This window comes from Simochromis diagramma, unplaced genomic scaffold (assembly GCF_900408965.1).
Source record: "Simochromis diagramma unplaced genomic scaffold, fSimDia1.1 OVJJ01000816.1, whole genome shotgun sequence".
In the NCBI taxonomy this organism is placed as follows: Eukaryota; Metazoa; Chordata; class Actinopteri; order Cichliformes; family Cichlidae; genus Simochromis; species Simochromis diagramma.
This window is the reverse complement of record NW_024386908.1, coordinates 3,861,222-3,883,134: the sequence shown is the minus strand read 5'-3', so window position 1 is coordinate 3,883,134 and position 21,913 is coordinate 3,861,222.

The window sequence follows — 21,913 nt, the reverse complement described above, 5'->3', positions numbered from 1 at the left end:
CTCGCCTTTTCTGTTGCCACCCGTTTGCTCTCTCTATCCTCTGCCGGTGTGAGTGTGTTCCAGAGTCGGAGTGTTTTTCCTGGGTCTCCCACACCTGAAACTCGTGGCTGATTGTGCACTTGTGCGCAGTTGAGCTAATTACGGCCTGGCTACGTAAGGCTGCAGTTGTCCCACAGTCTCTCCAGATCATTGCACCGCATGTGGTATCAAAACTTGGCTTCCTGGTCTGTTTGTGATTTGCTCTTGATAATTATTTAATCTTGAACTCACTTTGTCTCCTTTTGCTCAGACGCCAGGTGCCATGAGAAATGCTTTGGAGAAACAAGTTGCGACGATGAACTTGCCGGCCCTCCTTCTTTGCCCACACATGGACCGCTCCTGTCAACACCTTGGAAACGTCTGTTTTCAATTCAGTGTACAAATACTTACTTTAAATTTGACCTCTGTGGTCCGTGCTTGTGCCCAGGGTTCATAAAGTGTCCCAAATATAATTGTAATTAGGGTTATGAATTCTCATGTAACACCATCATGTAAATAAACTGTTTATTGTCGTCAAGATCATTAATAAAAATTTACAAAAACTGCTGTTCCTATGTTATTATGACTTTTTTTTAAATTGAAACCCCAAATTCTAGTTATAATCCCACATTCACCACTTAAATTAAGATCTTAGTAAAGACGCCTTTGCTTAGATTTACTTAGCTGTGTGTATTACAGACTACAGGACCACCAAACCCTCCCCCGCATCCTCTGATGTCTCCTTCCTCAACGAGCTCAACAACTTTTGTGCTCGTTTTGAGCGAGGGAACCCCACAACCACAACCAAAGCAGACATGACGCCAGACCACCAACCTCTGACTCTCTCCCCCACCGATGTAGGAGCGGTGCTGAGCAGGATCAATGTCCACAAGGCTGCAGGTCCCGATGGCATCCCCGGGCGTGTTCTCAGAGCGTGTTCTGGGGAGCTTGCAGGAGTGCTCACAGACATATTCAACCTGTCCTTGGCCCACGCTGTGGTACCGGCCTGCTTCAAATCCACCTCCATCGTCCCGATACCCAAAAACTCCAACCCATCTTGCCTCAATGACTACCGCCCAGTAGCACTCACCCCCATCATCACTAAGTGCTTAGAGCAGCTGGTCCTAGCACACTTCAAATCCTGTCTCCCCCCCACCCTGGACCCCCACCAATTCGCATACCGCCAGAACAGGAGCACAGAGGATGCAGTCTCCATCGCACTGCACTCTGTCCTCTCACACCTGAACAACAACAACACATACGCCAGAATGCTGTTTATAGACTTCAGTTCAGCGTTCAATACAATCCACCCCTCACAACTCATCAGGAAACTGACAGACCTGGGCATCAGTTCCCTCATCTGCAAATGGTTACTGGACTTCCTGACCAACCGCCCCCAACATGTCCGGCTGGATAACCGCTGCTCATCTACAATCACGATGAACACCGGTGTACCACAAGGCTGTGTGATGAGCCCTTTCCTCTACTCCCTCTTCACCCACGACTGCAGACCTGCTGATGGTTCCAACACCATCATTAAGTTTGCAGATGACACCACGGTGATTGGCCTCATCAATGACAACAATGAGGCCGCCTACAGGGAGGAGGTGGGTCGTCTGGCTGAGTGGTGCGACAGAAACAACCTGCTGCTTAACACAGAGAAGACCAAGGAGCTCATCGTGGACTACAGGAGGAATGCTGACCCACATCCACCCATCCACATTAAGGGGACGGCTGTGGAGCGTGTGAGCAGCTTCAAGTTCCTGGGAGTCCACATCTCCGAGGATCTCACCTGGACGACCAACTGCTCCAAGCTGGTCAAGAAGGCTCACCAGCGCCTCTTCTTCTTGAGGACTCTGAGAAAGAACCACCTGTCCTCAGACATCCTGGTGAACTTCTATCGTTGCACCATCGAGAGCATCCTGACCAACTGTATAACAGTCTGGTACGGGAACTGCTCTGCCTCGGACCGGAAGGCGTTGCAGAGGGTCGTGAAAACTGCCCAGCGCATTGCCGGAGCACCACTTCCTGCCATAAAAGACATCTACAGGAAGCGGTGTCTGAAAAGGGCTGGGAAAATCATGAGAGACCCCAGTCACCCATCACATGGACTCTTCACCCTCCTGCCCTCTGGGAGGCGCTACAGGAGCCTCCGGACTAAGACCACCAGGTACCGGAACAGCTTCTTCCCCACAGCTGTCAGACTCCTGAACTCTGCCTCCTGACATCTGACCCACGTTAAACTCATGGACTGAACATACACACACCCACAATGGACAACTGTACCCTCAAACACACAATAATAACATGGACTGAACCACCACTCACAACCACTAGCACTTTATATAGCCTCTGTAGGAATTATATACCTCACTTATCTTAACTGCACTACTGTATAGCTCTGTGTAAATAATCATTCTGTACATTCGATAATTTTTAACCCTACAACTGTTTACAACTTGCATAGTTCCCATTTCTGTATAGCTGTATATCTCAGATTTCTGTAAAGTTATTTATTTCATATTCTGTATAGTTTTTCATATTTATATCCTGTTCATAGCTTGTACTCACTACAGCCTGTACATACTTATAGTTATAGAATATTCACACCATACTTCATACCGTGTACATTATAACATACCATAATAGACCCATTTCTGTAATATACTCACATATCTATATTATTGCTAATATATATTGTAATATATCTATATCACTAAAGCACTTCTGGATGGATGCAAACTGCATTTCGTTGCCCTGTACCTGTGCATGTGCAATGACAATAAAATTGAATTCTATTCTATTCTATTCTATTCTATTCTTATTGCTTTTGGACCTTAAAGCAATACAAGCGCTCTGTACACATACACACACAAACACTCTACCATCCACTCTAACACAATGTGGTCGACCACAGGCAAACAGCAGGGAAGTTGCAGAGTAATGGGACAATCCATCACCAGCTGCTGCATGCTGCTGCGTGGTCTTAGTCAAAGAGACCCACCCATGGAGACACCGAGGCAGCAGGCTGGAAGGAAGCAACTAGAAGGTAGTGATTTAGAGACCAGAGGTGATAACTGGTAAGTAGGAGGATGGGCAGGACGGCTAGAAATGATCATGAAAATGGTCAAGTGTGATGACTGCAAGAATATGAATGTGAATGCATGTTATACTAAGAAACTATGGCTGAATTCTGGTCCTTACTTTTAATAACATTTTGTCATGAAAGGACAAACTGAGCATTTTACAGAAGGCTCAGACTCTGTTCTGGGTTTCTTCTCTTTTGCCCCAACAAAAAACAACAAAACAAAAAGATGTCATTTTAAATATAAATGTTATCACTGACTGTGACTCATCCTCCCCCGCAAAACCCGAAATCTACTTTAACCTTTAAATATCAAATAGATATTCGAATAGTGTTGTGGGAGCTGATTAACTGGATGTTTGTAGCTGTAACACTGTAGTTTAGACCAGACTGCATAATCAGCTGCAGATCATCTTGGAGTACAACCATCCATAGTTCCCATGATAGACTTCCTATGACTTTATCATGTTGACACAGAACTCTTCACTACACTAGCAAGGTATGCGGTGAATCCAGGCTAACAGATATCAAGTTCAAGACTTCATGCTCCATGTGTCAGCCATTATTTAATGAGGAGCATGGATTGGCCATACGTAGTCCTTGGTTTGCACATCCATACAGCAACTGTTTTGCTGCATCCAACCAAAGTGTGCTCCAAGCTTACAGAGCAGAAAGATATAGGTTACTCCAAAGCTGCTGTAGCTTCTATAACATTACAATACAAAGCCATCCATGTAATGGTGGTTTTCTGTTTGTGTAAGGCCAGAAGAAATTTAGTGGGGTAAATATGAAAACATAAAAAAGTCAACTTTTATATTTTTATATCCTCGTAAGTCTGACAGGCATTCTTTGGTGAGTGTAGTGCAAACCATTGTCAGTAAGCCCAAATACTAAAAGTAGCAGTTGCTTTTTATCCTGTTCAATGTAATCCATAATTCAGTAGTAGAGAATAAAAATAAAATTCTGAAATGTAATTTTAAAACACACAACTAGTATTGTATTTTGGTATTCTGGTTGCTGGTAAGGGTAAGCGTTCTCTGTTAAGTATCATTATGTGCATCTAGGGCATAAATAGATTAGCACATAAACATACAAAAGCCCTATTTCTACAATCAGATCAAACATGTGCCCCATGCCACGAAACTAAAGGTAAGTCTAATCTACTCAGAAGCTGATATGCCTTGATCAAATTCAATCTAGAGCTCATTGAGACCTATGGGCTGGAGACATGTGGCCAAATCACCAAGGAAAATGAAATTAGACTAGATTTAATAGAGCTGTATCAGGCAATGAAGAGACTCATCATGAAATCAGTGCTCCATCCATCGTCCAAATGGAGACAGGTGATCAGCAAAGACGTGACCTACAGAAGCAATTAACAAGAATTAAATGATCAGACGAGGAGAAAAATTCAAGGCATATTTGAACTTATTGCATTAAAAAGAAATGAAGAGAACAGTGCATTGAAATCAATGATCTGTTCGCCCATCAAAACAGGGTAAATGGGCACAGTGTAAAGGTCGCACATGCACAATTTGCTGGAACGCGCAGAATATGCATACTCTTGACGATCTAAAGATAGCTGCGCAAGCACACACACAAAAACAGCTCTCACACAGTGATTTAACTCTCCTTACGCATTCATGCCACGAATGGCCAGATCGATTCCTAACCCGGGGATTCAATAGTAACCACATTAATCCACCACTGGGCACAGTCGGCGTGTCTACCAGACAGGCACTCAGTCAGCCACTCTGCTGCTTGGGATCAGTATTGGCTTAGAGAGGGACTCTGAGGGAGAGCAGGGGAGAGATGGGGATGAATGAATGACTGCAAGCCTCTCGAAAATGTCACTATGCTCACTCTGCCTGCCCTTTGCAAAGATGTCTGGTTGTGTGCACCATATCAAACAACTGTGGAAAGCAAAGTTCGCGCAATTAGTACACTGTTCGTGTTTTCTGCATTTGCCTGAAGGAGACAAGGAAGAACAGCAGTGTGACAACAATCATTGTATGAGAACTGGCCAAACTTTAACTACTGCAGTATCAAAAGAGAGATTAGACGGAGTTATATTTTTATGTTCATGATCAAGAAAATAACTACACCAAAGAATTCTATTAGTTAACGTTCACTTTTAATTAGAGCCCAATTAATATATGAAAACAAGATGTGAGAAACACCCTTCAACAGTGTAATGAGTGTTGAAGTTGCATTGTTTCTTCAGCAGAGGGCGCTCTAAAACTTTACTGTCACCAACACGTGTTTGCAGAGCCACAAATACAACAACCTGCTGATCTCAGCAGAGTTGGACTATCTTAATAAGGGCTCATAAATAACTACACATAACAAATGTCAAAGAAACCAGTTTGTTTCCTTTACCCGAGAGAAAGAAAATATCAGTCAATATATCAACTTGTTAGATCACCAACTTCTGGTATTGGTGTTGATCTTTCTATATTTAATGGTCAGCCATATTAATACCTCCATATCTTAGTCAGTGCCTGGTGAGTCGAGTGCACTGCATGCTACTGTATTTATATAGTGCCATGTAAAAGTAATTGCCCCATTCCTGATTTCTTAGTTTTTTGTATATATGTTACACTTGGTCGTGATGCAGGTCATTAAACGTATTTTACTATTAGACAAATATAATCAGAGTAGATACTAAATACAATTTTTAAGTCATTTCATTTAAGGGGAAAAAAGCTATTCAAACCTACCGGTGCTGCGCTGATGCATTTATAATGACTGGAAATAAATATAAGCATGCTCCAATGGTCCTGACCTTAAGTCAGACAAAGAATCTCAATTTGATTTGATTCAAAACTTTCACTAGGCAATTACAGTCAAGTCAAGTCAAGTCTTTGGTCAGCAGTGGTTTTTACCTCGGAACTCTTCCATGAATGTCATGGTCTCTTATTTTTGAATTATGAACTTTGACCCTAACTGAGGCAAGTGAAGCTCTCAGTTCTTTATATGTTATTCTGAGTTCTTTTGTGACCTCCTGGATGAGTTGTCAGTGCGCTCTTGAAGTGATTTTGATAGACCAGCCAGTCCTGGGAAGCTTTACCACCATTCAGAGTTTTCCTCATTTGTGGACAACATCTCTCTCTGCGGGTTGCTGGGTTGCTAAAACCTTAGAAATGGCTTTGTAACAATTTCCATATTGATAGATGTTGATGACTTTGTCTCTCATCTGTTCTTTGGTTTCTTTAGATCGTGGCATGATGTGTTACTTGATATTTTACCTTAGTCCACATTCTCAGATGGGTTATATGATTTCTTGATTCAATAAGTCTGGCAGTAATCAGGTGTGGGTGCGACTAAGGAAATGTAACTCAGCTTTCCAAAAACTAAAACGTGGTCAATCAAGGTTAATTTGTGATTTAACAATTTCTTTTTCACACAGGGCCAGGTAGGCTTGGGTATCTTATTTCCCTTAATGAAGGAAATCATTATTTAAAAGCTGCGTTTTTATTTTTTATTTCTGTAACGTATTTTTTTCTTTAACACAGTAGACTATGGGGATTAGCTAGCTTTCAGTGCCAGCCTAAAGTGACCATTCAAAGATGACCACTTTTGGCACTTCTGTGTTGGCATCATTTTTCACCAAAGGTTGCTTCAGCTCAGTGCCAAAAACCCAGTTAGGGAATATTTGTGATATATTACTTCAGCAGACTTCTAAAGACTTACAGAATCTATACTGAGGAGGATCAAAGCGATTTTTTTTTGTTTACCTCTCTGGAGCCTAACTGTCTCAGGCATTTTCTTTGTGTATCTACTGTTCTCCTTTGATTAAATCATGCAGCTAATTCTTTGCATGTTGTGTATCTGTTTGTGTCTCCGCTTCCACAAACCTGTTCAGGCCACCTGGTCGTGTTCTCAGGCAGACTGAATCTGCTCACTTCTGCTTCCAATAAAAGAAACTCCTTGGAATTCACAGACAATTTGAACAGTCATGCCAGCATGCAGGCTGTTGGCAAACTCCTTATTGGACCTATTACAGCCAACACTCATTTCCCTGACTAAATTCAAAGAAAACCCACTTTCCTGGAGAGTCCAATCCTCCTTCTCTATCAGCCCTCATTTAGATCAAGTATATTTTCTCTCTTTGGCCTAGTGGTAGTTCGATCAAGAAAGTGTGACACAGATGCTCAAACCTGACATGAATTGATAAATCCCTGTAGCTTTCCTTTATGCTGCTGTCTACAACTTTTGTAGTTTTTACAACAATTACCATAAACTATTTTTAGATTTTTTTGCCTCAGCAAACCATCACAATGGATTTTAAATCAAATGATCAACATATAATTTAAATGCGTCTTTAGTGGAACAAACATATTGTATTTATTGTTTGAAATTACAGTATTCCAGCGCCTCAACGCGGTTCACCTTTTTTCACTTTATTTTTTTTTATATTTGACTTATTTTGGCAGTAAAATCATCATTTTATTCTCTAAAAAAGATTAACAGGGTTGCTGTTATTAATCTTTAAAACATTGCAGTATTTACTGTTACATTGTTTTATATTTCCATTTCTTGTGTTGTAAAGCACTTTGTGATTTTTATCTGTGAAAAGCGCTATATAAATAAATTGTACTTACTTACTTTTAATAGTGTTTATAAGAATTTGGGGGGAAAATGTTTATAAGAGTGTGGGGAGGATTTTTATGGCTTAAAATACATAAAAATAATAAAATAAACATATGGTTTCTACATATGGATTTTTTTCACCTATCACAGGGGTCCCAGAATATAACCCCGGAGATAATGGAGGGAATACTGTACAGCTAATTTTATACACAATCTCCCCTTTACAAAGACTCAAAACTATCTGCACAAACCCACATCATTTTAAACATAAGACTGTTTCTAATTCTTGGCTTAAATTCATTTTCCTGAAATGACTGTCTGAAGTCTAGTAACCATGGAAATGACCAAATAATATGTTTCCTTCCTTGAGATCCTCCTCTAAGTCTTTACTGCAGCCACCTTCAGCTGCTGCTTATTTAAGGATGTGTCTTCAGTTGATGAAAAGTGTGCTCTGCTAGGTTGAGATCAGGTGACTGACTTTATCCCTTTCATTTGCCTTGAGAAACTCTTTGATTGCTTTTGCAGTTTGCTTTGGGTCATTATCCGTTTGCAGTGCGAAGCCCAATCAGTGTTGCACCATTTGTCTGAATCTGAGCAGAGTTTATAGTCCTGTACACTTTAAAAGTCCACCTTCTGCTTCTATCAGGAGTCACATCATCACCGAACACTACTGACCTTGGCAGTCTGCATACATGCGCATGCTATAACGTTCCTCCACCATGTTTGGCAGATAATGTGGTACGATTCAGATCCCAAGCTGTCTCTCTCCTTCCCCATGTTTTTCTCTTCCCATCATTCTGCTACAGTTTAATCTTGGCTTGATCTGTTCAAGAAGTTTTGTTTTTTATTTTGTGCTGGCTCTTTTTGATTTCTTCTGGCAAAATCTAATCTGTTCTTCCTGTTCTTGAGTGTAACCAGTAGTTTGCACCTGGTGGTAAACCCCCTGTATTTCCATTCATGACGGCATCTCTTGATTGTAAACTTTGACAATGAGGCAGTTCTTGACTTGATTATGTTGTGAAGGGGTTTTTCTTAACCAAGCGCAGATTTCTTTCAGTGTTGCTGAGCTGCCCAGTACATTCCTTTTTTTTAAAAAAAATAACCAGATTGTTGATTTGGTTCCTAAATTGTTTTTTTCCTGTTTTTTTCTCTTGTTATTCAAGTTTTTCAACCTAATGATTAATTACATCTCTTTGAAGCTCAGAATGAGAACTCCATTGGAAAGTTAGAAAATGCAACTTCAGCATTTTGAATCGATCCATTTTTCTTGTTTATCTGCTCCATGTTTCATGAAATAATGAGCCAACAGGCCTCACCAGACCATGAAAGTGGTCGTCCGTTAACTGTCCAATTGCTTTAGAGTCTCTGAAAGAGGGGGTCAGTACATAAAAATGTCTGTGATTCCTCAAAGGTTATAAAGCTGAAAGTCTGAACTTCAATCACATCTTCATTGTTTGATTTGAAATCCATTGTGGTTGTACAGCAGCAAAATCACAAAATCTATATCTTATAGACCTGACAGAATGCCTTCAGATATCAATTTAAGAAAACCATTAGTACCACTATAATCATTTTTTTTGTGTGCGTTTCCCTTTTTGAGACTCATAAAACAAAATAAAAACTATTCCCCTTCCAAACACAAAGTACTGAATAGTTAAGAGTTTTTTTTACCACTTGTGTTCATCTAAGAAATCTCCTGTATTTGTTGATGGTTTCTTTGATAGTGTGTCAGAGGATCATTTTGTGAATGACGTTACATCTTTTTTTCATTTTTGCTCTCCTCTACCTCTATCTCTTTGTCTCTCCTGCTTGTAGCCTTAGGATAGGAGCTTTTGAAAGGTTTTTTGTTACTGATTTGAATAAAGAGGCTTCAAAACACTAGTAAATGTATTTTGATCCCAGCACAAATTCAAGACAAACAAATGCTTTGAAATGGTTTTAAAGACACAAGCAAAGCTGCTGTACAGCATGGATTACACTCTCAGATCATCAGCTTTACCGATATGCATGAGTGGACTAAGTGTGCAAGCATGTGCGCATGACTTAGTTTGTGTGTAAGAAAGGATTTGTTTGCGTCTCTGGAGTCCTTTTACAACATGGAGGCTGCAGCTGTGCCCTATAGCTTTCTAAGAAAACAACCTCCATGCATAAGACTTATATACACCTGTCTCAGTGATCGGCCTTAGTATCGAATGGCTTTTCCCTCCCACTTCCAGCTCACTTCTTTTGTCTTTCCTTGAGGACTCTCACATTCTTAATTCACTATGTATGAAAAATTTAATAGTGCAACTGCTTGGTGCATTCCACATCCCTAATCGATGCAGAGATGTAACGCAAACGGAAGACATTTCATGAATCACTTCCTTGATTCAATCTTATCATATCTAGAGACAAAGCCATGGTCACGACAGCACTGCTAATATGGAATAATGTTGTACTCCCTTGAAGCTAAGTAGCAGCTTTGCAGGTGTTTATTGAGATTAGAAATCAGCCTTCATTCTTCTAATGGCTTCAAACCACTTTGAAATTGGACTGAGTAATAAGCCTGGAGAATTTCATATTCAAACTCTAGTTTTAATTATAAATATTATATAATAAACAAAGGCTGTGGATTATGATAGAGATAATTTGTTGTCTTTAGGCTTATTAGTATGATCACAGCCCATTAGTGTGATCCAGAAACAACTGAACTTGAAACCACCATTGGGTGAGTAGATGTGGTGCACATGTTCCAAAAATTCCCCCAGCCTGGAAGACATATCAGCTTTGGTTATATTTAGGTAATGATCAGGCTTTGGGTTGGAGTAAAATAAAACTTACTGTCATTGGTTAATATGTGTAATGTGCAATAATCTTTGTTATTGCAATAACAAACTATGCATGTGTCTCTTCTCCATTAAAATTAAAAACAAAAGAGAAGCGACTTGCAGTCATTTATCATGATTTTTCACTCATTTTCAGTCCAGACCTCATACCTAATCATTTTAGACAAATTTTTTTTGACCTATGAATCAGTCTAATATAAAAAAAAAGACGATCCATTGTGTCTATGCATAACAGACAACTTAGCAAGAACCAAATTTATATTCCATCTTTAGCAATTTTGTTACCAGCAGCCTGTTGCTCCCCATATGGAAAAGAAATAGTAAAAACTTATATGATTTACTCATGAAAGTGGCCACTTTCTCATTACTTTCATATATTGTTTTAGTAAGTATGCAAAACATACAAGTTTCATTATATAATTTTTCAAGGGATCTTATATCTGTTTTCACTCTTGTATGCTTTTCATACAAGTTTCACACAAGACAGATACAAACTTTATAAGATTTATATATATCTTTTCCATATGGGTCATACACATAATTTCTTTCTATTCTTTGTTTTTTTTAGTTGAGTATATGGAAAACTCTAAATATAATACTTTGACAGCGGGTATAAAATCATATTTTTACACCAACAAGGTGTAAAGACCCCAAAGACCTGTTAAAGCTCTAAACTTGGCATATGTCAGTGTGTAGAGGACAAAAGAAGATTAAAAAGTAGGACAAAATCCAGCAAAGACCTGACACAGGACCTTTGGTCCTTTGGTTGATTCATCGTTGTTGACTAAAAGAAATTGTCTTGATGGAATGGTGGTTGTCCAGAAGCAATTCTTAAAGAAGGGAAACAGGCAAAGGCTGAGGCAGTGGCGTTCTGTCAGGACAAGCAAGGTAAGTAGTGTTTGCCTTGCCAGATCTAAAAGTAGACATAAACTAAAACATACCAAAGTAAAGCAGTCGTTTTTTCACAGACAGCGCTGTCATAAAGCTTCAAGTCTGTTATTTAATATGTGCTTTCAGCTTTTACATTACTGTCATCTTGTGGCTGCGGTCTCTCTGCAGAAAAACACTATATAAGCTGAAAGCTGCGCTAATTTTATCTCATGGCAAAGTCTCTGTCTCTGAGAGCGTTTTCGCCTCCCATTAACAGTGACTGGAGCTGGGCAAGCTGAGAGGACAGCAGCTAGTTTCTGGTCACATTGTGGATAAACCGTTGGCCTGTGACTGTAAACACGAGGCAAGCTGCTGCTGGTCTGCTTCAATCAGACCGGTTTCTGGTCACAACTCATATGTCGACACAGATAGCATTAACACATAAACAATCTTCTCTTAATTAGCATCATAACAGTTTCATCTTGGCCAACGTGTGTGATGTCTGAAAAAGATTTTAATAACTCCTTTAAATTTCCAGTTATTGATTTACGTGTCATTTTTGTAATATACATTGTGAATTTCCTCAAATGATGTTGCTTGAGTCAGCATAATTTGGGCGATGAAGACCACAAGTGTAATAACGGATTTTTGTCAGACTTTGTTGTGTATGGCTGTGGAGTTAAAAGCAATAAGCGCACCAGATTTCTGTGATGTGCTGCTCGTCTTTGCTGGAGGTTAATGGCTTGAGGCTACATTAAACTGTTTGACTGTTTCAGGCAGGCTTACAGGTTTGCAATGCTAAACAGATGGGTATGGAGTGCCAGGACTGCCATAATGCATTAATTAAATACACCATTAAATAATTAATTAAATGTGGCAATAATTAATTAAAATTGGAATTAATTAATTAAATAAATAGTTATGACACATGTAATTAATTAATTATTGACACATTTAATTAATTATTTATGTATTTCACATTTTAATTAATTATTGACACATTTAATTAATTAATTATTGACACATTTAATTAATTATTTATGTATTTCACATTTTAATTAATTATTGACACATTTAATTAATTATTGACACATTTAATTAATTATTGACACATTTAATTAATTATTTAATGATATATTTATTTATTTCATTTTGGCAGTCATGGCGCCTGGCTCTCATCATGAAATAATTTTATCTGTCAGCCTCACCCATCAAACTCAGGGGGCGGGGTTAACGCTGCCCATGCAGCTTCTCTAACATTTGATTGGTTGCCGTGCAAAGTAAGTCAAAACAGGTCGATCCTAGATAATCGATTGCTTGTGTAGACTTGGGGCAGCCAGGTATCCCAGAATGCAGATCAAATCACAGGCAGCAATGGTGGTGGTGTAGTTTTAAAATACCCCGTTTTTCTGTCACCAGCTACACTTTTAACAGTGTTTTAGCCGCGAATGTCGCGCCGTATGTCTGGTCAGGTTGTCAACATAGAACATGTTTGCAAAAGTGCTCAGATGTTTTCAGAGATTTCACTAGCTCTGCTAACAATTAGCATGCAGAGTGCACCCAGGGGGTTACGTTAACCGGTTTGTTTACATATTCCACTCTCCGTGTTCCACATGTTGCATTCGCAGATTCTCATTTTCACCGAACGATCGTCTCTTTCCGCCTGGTCTTGTGTCTCTGTGCTTCTGTAACATAAAGAACGAGCTGACATTTTCCTCACGAAACCAGCGATCAGCTCAACAGACCCTCAGTTTACCTGCATGCATCCTCCTCCTCATCTGTCAGCTGTTTAACACCTGCTGCTAATTCAAGAAACACGCCTACGTTACCTGGTGATAGTCACAGTTTAACTGGGCACCGGTGCTCGATATAAAGCAATGTCAGCGCATTTTTCTGCACAAGATAAGTAAATATAGTGTTTTCCCCGAGCGCAGAGCTGCTGGAGCTGGTTTCCTTACAGAGCACTTTATAGGCGAAGCAGCTTCATGAGCGGCTGATGTCCAATCACCGGCACACAGCTTTGAAACCTCAGCTGAGTTTTAGCTCTCAGTGGTTAAACGCTGGACTTCATTCACTCAGGTTCTGTCTGTCGGGTCACGTTTACTTCGCTGTTTTATTTACAACTGAGCAAATCGGTTTGGCTGAGGTTAAAGTTACGTTTCATAACTGCATAGTTTCACAGACGTTTAATGGTTCACTGGCACATGTGTTAGACTGAACTATCATCTAAATATCATCTGTTTTTTAATAGTTATTCAACTGTATTCTAAGCACCAGCTGTCTGTTAGAATGTGATTTTTTTTTTCTCTCTGTTGGCAGAGGTATAAAAATGCGCAGGAAAATCTGACGTGCATGGCAAACTTCACCGACGATATTTAGGGAGGAATAAACACACATCAAACATAAATGAACCATTTGCCTGTCTCCATAATTGAGAGCATTTTCTCTTCTTATGTCAACACTCTCTCTCTCTTTTTTTTTTTTTTTTTTTTTTTTTTTGCTTTTTCGGTCATGTTATGTTTACCTGTCAAAGGCTTGTTACAAACTATGAAACACATGGTGCAGACTTCTGGATGTTAGAAGAAAACTAATACTGCTCATGAAGGAGACTAAAGGCAGGAAGGTGTCCTTTAAAACTAAACATGTTAATAGGACCTCCCTATTTATATCATAGTTTATGATATAGCACGTGTATTTCAGTAATAGCCTGCTGATTTCAGGTGAAAAGTCGCACAGCTCACGTAGGCGTTATCTGTGAAACTCCTTAACTATAATTTATCCAAGTTAACTTCAGTTAACCATTCAGACAGTTCTTTTGCAATGAAAAACATAAACACCCATGCTGGTGTAGGTTTCCTCAGTGCCAGCTGTTAACATTATAGCTGCTTATGCAGTAACCATGGTAACCACGGACTCTAAGCGGCTGGATCGACGGAGGTCAGACAACAATTTTACATGTATGATCTTAAAACAGGACACAGCCACTATACGTGCTGGCCTCATATCAAATGTGAAGGCAGACTGAGTCTATGTTTGACGTTTTTTATATCTAATCTTCCTTTTCAAACATTTAAACAGCAGGGAGTCTGCAGCTGAGGGAATACAAACTCAAACTGTCGGAACAGGTTTGCTCGTTTCTTGGATTCATTTGGTGATTTATTAAATGTATAACTGTTATTCTAATCTGCTGCTGAGTCTCTTACACTTTTCTTTATGCTGTATATTTTCACGTCTCTGGAATAGTTGGCAGTTAGATAGTCAGCTGGGAAACTTTGTGTTAACTCATGGAGCTGAGGATATCGTGGATATGCTGACCTCGCTCCGTGGTGTACAGGGCCGTTTACCCTCATGATTAATATTCACTATAAAAATATTAGCCGAACATCATGAAGTCTGTATGTGTTTCATAGTGTCGAACAACCTTTGTACAGTTAAAGCCAGCAGTTACTACATGACAGAAACACCAACGTTATCTCTTTTATGCGTCTATACACAGGTCACGCTGATTACTGAACAAAAACCCAAAGATCAGATGTTAAACAGATTTATTTGCTCTCTCTCCTCCTTAAACATGTTTTTAATGTTAGTTATAATTCAGAATTGGCGACTGAAACACGTAGGACACATAAGAACATCAGGAAATAAAACACCGATAAATATAACCTCAGTAAAAGAAGTCAGCGGGGGTTACTACAGCTGTGTACCGGGGCCTGCGCTTTGTCGGTGGGATTGCTTGCGAGGCGAGCGGGTCTATCCCACGCTTTGCCGTCAGACTGGGCAGACGTCTCCGAAATCATCGAAGCACTTTTGCAAAGAGGCTGTATCTTGACAAACCGACCAGACACATGAAGATTAAACCACTACATTCTCGGCTAAAAAAATATTAAAACGGTATTTGGTGACACACAAACAGGGTTTTTCAAAGTTCAGTTCTGTTAGCTTCCACATGCCAGTTGTTGTGTGCTAGAAACAATGGCCACCAGGCCAAAGCAATGGTTTTGACTCGATCAGCGTTAACCCCGCCCCCTGAGTTTGATGGGTGAGGCTGACAGATAAAATTATTTCATGATGAGAGCCAGGCGCCATGACTGCCAAAATGAAATAAATAAATATATCATTAAATAATTAATTAAATGTGTCAATAATTAATTAAATGTGTCAATAATTAATTAAATGTGAAATACATAAATAATTAATTAAATGTGTCAATAATTAATTAATTAAATGTGTCAATAATTAATTAAAATGTGAAATACATAAATAATTAATTAAATGTGTCAATAATTAATTAATTACATGTGTCATAACTATTTATTTAATTAATTAATTCCAATTTTAATTAATTATTGCCACATTTAATTAATTATTTAATGGTGTATTTAATTAATGCATTATGGCAGTCCTGGCACTCCATAGATGGAGTGCTATCAATTTTTTTTTTTTTTTTTTAGGTTGAAATTTCTACTTGCCTGTATTTAATTTTCGACTAGATAAGTACAGAGCTGGTTGGAAATGTTCTCCGCTGCACATCTGAGTTCAGAGTAATTAATACAGTTAAACACGATAACATATTAAACTAACCTTGTTATCATGGCGCACCTTCTTAGAATTAAAATGTTAATACTGTCAGTGAGAACATGTCAAGGTCCTCACATTCAGCTTAAAGCACTCTTGCAGTTTAGTGCAGGCTCACAGAGCCAATAACACGGCTGTGAACTCTTGCTGATTATTTCAGCCTGTAATATATAAGTAACAATAAGATGGCAGTACCATGTGAACAAATCGTAATGTTTGAGTGAGCACATTACTGCACAGTAACTGCATGATAAAACTTTGAGTGAGGGGGAAAAAAAACATATATACTTTTTTTTTTCAAAGACATAAAAGAACTTGATTTGTTCTGGGGTATTATTATGATTTGTGTCTACTACTGACCACAGTTACAATGCAGGAAATAGTGCTTTGTTATCAATTTAGAAAATATATAACAATAAAAACATACAGGCATTGGTTGTGTGGGTGCAGATGCATGTGGTGTTCTTCTGTTTGACAATTTGATGACCGCTGTTATCTTAAATTGTCATATTTAGCTGATTCATGTGCATATAAAGTAAAGGATAACCACATTTGAGATGGAAAAGTGAAGGAATTTAGTTGATGCTTTCCCCTAGGATTCCTATCATAGTTGCTTGGTGTGATTGGTTCTAGCCCAGCGCTGCCTGGGCCCATTTAGATAATAAAATGGCCTGCAGTCTCGGGACTCATACATACAGATGCAAATGCAGCACATGCACACACAAATAGATGCAGATAGGAAGAAGGACAATATTTTCAGAGCCTTGTGTGCACAGGCACTGAAACACAGTCCAACAGGCACAAGCCTGCCTCATCCTAATTTGTGGATGTGTATGAACTGCACTGGAGGAAGGAAGGCAGCAGTAGAGTCATGGTGAACAATCTCTGATATGAGATTCTTCTCGAGATCAACTTACCAGGCAAGCAGACCACTGCTTCACCTTTGTAATAGTCTGGTGTTTAAAAAGTTTCAGAATATATACAGGCCTCCCCACTGGGAATGCAAGGCAGTCTTCTCTGTAAGAAGGTGAAAAGCATCACAGAGGTCTCATGAATCATTTTCAATCTTGTTAGGAGCTATATGCAATGACCTTTCTTGGTGTGTCTGTGTTTACCTGCCAGTTGCTGAGCCCATTGTGCAGTTTATAGGCCATGTAGCCCCTACACACTGTCAGCTGAGACTAAGGTCAGACTGAGTCATTTTCTAAACCACTAGGTGTGTGACTGGTCTCATGTGCTTACATACAGTACTGTACAGCAGCACGAATCATGCTCACATAAACCTTGCTGGTAAAGATGCAGGCTCAGGCTGCTGCACTAGCCTGCCGGCAGATCTGCGCCAACCTCTTGTTTGGAAACTTGCAGACCCTGCACTGATCAAAACAGCAGCAATGCACAACCATACGGTTTTTATAATATATTTTAGATTTGTACTTTCAAAACCGAACCCTGCCGAACAGATAAGAACTTTTGATTTTACCATCTTACCTTTACCTTTAGTGTTGTTGATGGTAGTGTGTAAATCAGTCATTCCAGGAAGTATGTTGCACATACAATAATTTCCATACCCACATGATTTTCTTTTCCAAAAATTATGTGAATTTCTACTTATGTCACCATGTCTCCACAAGTACGGGATGCATTATACTTTATCAAAAATGCAACAATGTGGTAACTATTTTAATTGCTAAAACAGTATGCTAGGAAGTCATCGTTAGCATGTTAGCATCGCCTTTAGCTAAAGGCTGCTCAAGCGATTTTATGGCACAAATCAAGGGAAAAGTTATCACAGATTCACTCTGGGTGGTGTGAATGTCCTACCCTCACTCCCAACCGGTCATAGCAGATTAGGGCCCTTCCTGATCCTGTTCTCTCCTGTTAAAAAAATAGTTTTTCTTTCCCACGGTCGTCAAGTTCTTGTTCATAGGGTGGTCTGATTGTTGGGGTTTTCTCTGTATTATTGTAAAGTCTTTTACTCACAGTATAACGCACCTTAAGATACTTATTATATTATTATATTATATTGTATTGTAAAAAGAAAAGAAAAAAGACTGCCGATATAGATGTTGTACTAATACTGAAGGAGCTGATTTACTGGCAGCTTAAAACAAGTGCATAAATGGACCAGCTTTCAAATATGCACAAAGAATGAAATACAAAAAACAGCTTTACTGTCACTTAACACTTGTGGTTTTATATTTTCATACACAGGAGTAAGAACACTTGACCACTCTACTAGAATCCCTTGTTATTTTCCAGCATGGTTGAGCAGTTTCCCATAAGGCAAATGAACTGGCCTCGGTTGGAACACAAAGCAGCCTTAGATTTGGTACCGGCTGACATCCGTTGGCAAAGAGGCTCAAAGGTTTTGCAGGCAAATGCTTACAAACAGCATTGGTGCAGACAAACACATATGTTCAGCCGCCTTTTCAAAAAGGATGCTGTTTTTGAATTGCATAAACAGAGATCATACATTTTAGTGATGAATACATTTGTCTGACATTTTGCTAAAAGCTTCGGATTGTGCCCAAAGGAACTCGTCGTAATGTTGTAATCAAAGCACTTGAAGAAGGCTTCTGCTCTGAAAATGCGAGTAATCACAAGAACAAGGCATTCTTCAAAGATGTAAGAATAGGCAATCGTCGTACGATGTGAAAATGGCTCTGAAGTGTGATTCTATGATTTTTAGTGGACAATTTTTGTTAAATTGCTGCATGTTTATCTTTAGTTTGGGTACCTGGAGTTACAATCAAACCACTCAACCTGGAATTTTCAGCACTATGTTCCATCCACTTAGCACCAAAGATACCTTGTTACTGTCTTGAGTGACAGCTTGAAGCATCTGTGACCTCAGTGAATATGCATAACGCAGATGCGTTATGCAACTTGTTTACAGCACCTGTTTTTATGATACCTTTGTATGTCTTTTTTAAAATTAACACACTGAACTTAATCCTCCTAAAACACTTGCAGAATATACCTAATTTACTTTAGAGAAGGAAACAGAAATGATGATAAATGTTCCTATGGCTGCCTTGCATTTACACAAACTGAAATGTATTGTGTTTAGACTCATGTCTCTGCAACTGCGGATTGCCTCTGAACCATGCAAAGGTCAATATCTCACTCCCATATTCAGGGTACGCTGGATGCACAATAACACAAGTCTTGGTTCAAACCAAGGCATGACCCAGTTCAGCTGAGTCATTTTGTTCAATACTATTAAACCTCCTGTTTACAAGATTAACATTGACCTGCTGTAAAAATGCTTTGACTTCTACTTGGAAGGCTTGACCTTAAGTTTCATTGAGATTTAGAAGCAATGGCAGTTCACGTTCACAGAATGGCCAACAGGAGAATAAGTGGTGCTTTAGCAAGAAGCCATATTGTTAGCTACAACTTGGCTACAGCGGACTACTGCATCTGCAAAACTGAAATTTTCATTGTCAAAAAATTTTACATTGCTTCAATGCTGTAAATTACAAAAAAGATTAAAGTTTTAGTTAAAGATTTTTGAGGTTTCCAACATCTGCATTTCTCTGCTGGAATCATAGCTTCTTTTCTTACTTTACCTCAGTTTTGTGGCCTTTGCCAGCGCCATCTTACCCTTCCAACCATACGTACATTACAACATCACACGGGGAAGACAGGTATAACAATGGAAAATGCACAACATGAGGAAAGATGAGGAGAAAAAATAACTCCCCCCCCCAAAAAAAAAAAAACTTCGAGAGCATTTGGAGGGGGTGGGAGGGTGAGTATAGGTCTGTGTCAGTGTATATGCATATGTGTGCGCGCGAGTGTATGTGTGTTCCGTGTTCAGCCGAGAGAAAGTGTCCCTTCGCCCAGTTAGGCAAAAGTCAACAGTCTTCGGTCGACGCGAGTGGCCTAGAATGAGGAGGGAGAAAGTCACAACACAGTCTTGTTATCTAAGGGAGAATTGTTATTCCCGTCAGCTTTTGCCTTGAGTATCCAGCTGGCGCCAGGGGGGCCACATGAGATGAAGATGGTAGCTGTTTTGGTTAGTGCGAACAAACTGCATCCAATTTTACAGTTGGTCTAATGTCTGTCACTGGTCACCAGGTCTCTCAATTCCCATTGTTCTTCTTCAAGATGTTATCCATATAGCAGAGCCATGAGCTTCTCCAAGATCTTATCCATATTGCGTTCAAAAACACAGTCTGAGTACTCACAGCCCTGCCCATCGTCTATCATGTCGGCCAGCCTTGTGGGATTTTGAACAGCTGTAGCCGCTTCTTGTTCTTCGATAAGCCAGGTCCGAGCCAGCTCCAATCAGCCAGAACTCTGTTATCGTGGTTCCGAATTGGTAGATGTCGTTCAATGCCCTCCATCAAGAGTGTCGCCAGACACACGACACAACCGACCATCGAGTATCCAGCAGCAAACGTCTCCGCAGGACAATCGGGCTCTCCCAAGCCCAGGAGTTGTCAGTTTTGTTAAGGGACCAGTTGATCAAATCCATAATTCTTCTTTAGGTTTTTAGAGAACACGTCTGGGAGACTCTCTTGGGGTTAGAGAATAAGCGAGACTATACAAAAGACACGAGAAGCCAAGCAGGAAAGATAAGGGAGAGGGAGAAAGTGCAACAGCCTCCGTCAAAAGCCAGGAGAAGAAAAAAAATTATGAATTACCAGTGATTTACTACAGTTATTGGAAAGCTAAGTTCAGTTTCACTAGCCACGTCCAGGGCTGATTACTGATAACTTAAATAGAACCTGTCTGATATAAACCATACAAATATGTATATCTAATTCCTTTTCATGTACCTCCAAACATTGGCAGTTAAATTTAAACTGTCAAAGAAATTTACTGTCTCTACAAAATCTTTTAAAAATGAGCGTAAAACTTTTAAATACATGCTTGAAAGAAACACAGCAGAGCAATAAGTGCAGAAATGGCACCATAAACAGATTATGAAAATATTTTATATGATGAAAACAAGCAATGGCGGAATCTGCAATTAGGAAAACTAAATTATTTTTTTGTATTAGCACAGCAGTATTTTGGCTGCACTATATCATATAGAATACATTTGGGGATTGTTGTATGAATACAAAAAGAAATAGACAGACCAGCAATTATCAGCTTTGCCAGTAATTCTAAGATGCGGCACAGTGGTTATGCAAAGAAAAATATTATTTATTATTATTTTTAGTGTATTTGTGTACACTGAGTCACTGTACACAAATACACGTATACAGACACATACGCCTCTCACAAGCAGTTATTGTCATTATAAAATGGCCATTTTCATAATGGTCGAGGCGCTTAGGTCATCAGGGTTAGAGATAGTTTTTCGTGATCAATTAGAAAGACTTGCAGACTTTCATTTAAAGCAGATGCTCTCTCTCCCTCTATTTCAGCCTGCTTTTCTTTTACTCGCATACACACAAACACACACCTGCTTTGAAGGCTTAGCAAGCTCCGTTTCAGTGTTGATGACTGAGGCAGCAAAGGGAACCTGATGACCATACTAATATAGCCGAGGCACTTATTAGCTTGTGCCTCTTTCTCTTTGTCTGCTCTGCAAACATACCGAGCCTGCTGAATCAGTTTGGATGAATGTGATGCGACTTCAAAATATAGTGTGTGTGTGTGTGTGTGTGTGTGTGTGTGTGTGTGTGTGTGTGTGTGTGTGTGTGTGTGTGTGTGTGTGAGAGAGAGAGAGAGAGAGAGAGAGAGAGATGGGGAGAGAGATATGAGTGGATTAACCCAAGGCAGGTCAAAGCCTGCCCTCTCAAAGTATATCTTGTTTTCCATGGTCTGAAAAGGATGTTCGGATAGGGCAGCAAAGGTCTATGTCCTTCTGTCTGAATGTACATGTGTATTTGTGTGCATGTGTGTGTTTTTATGGATTTCTTTTTCTTGGTAAAGAACATCTCTGGGATGCCAGAGACGATAATGATGTAGGGGTTCAGACAAAGAG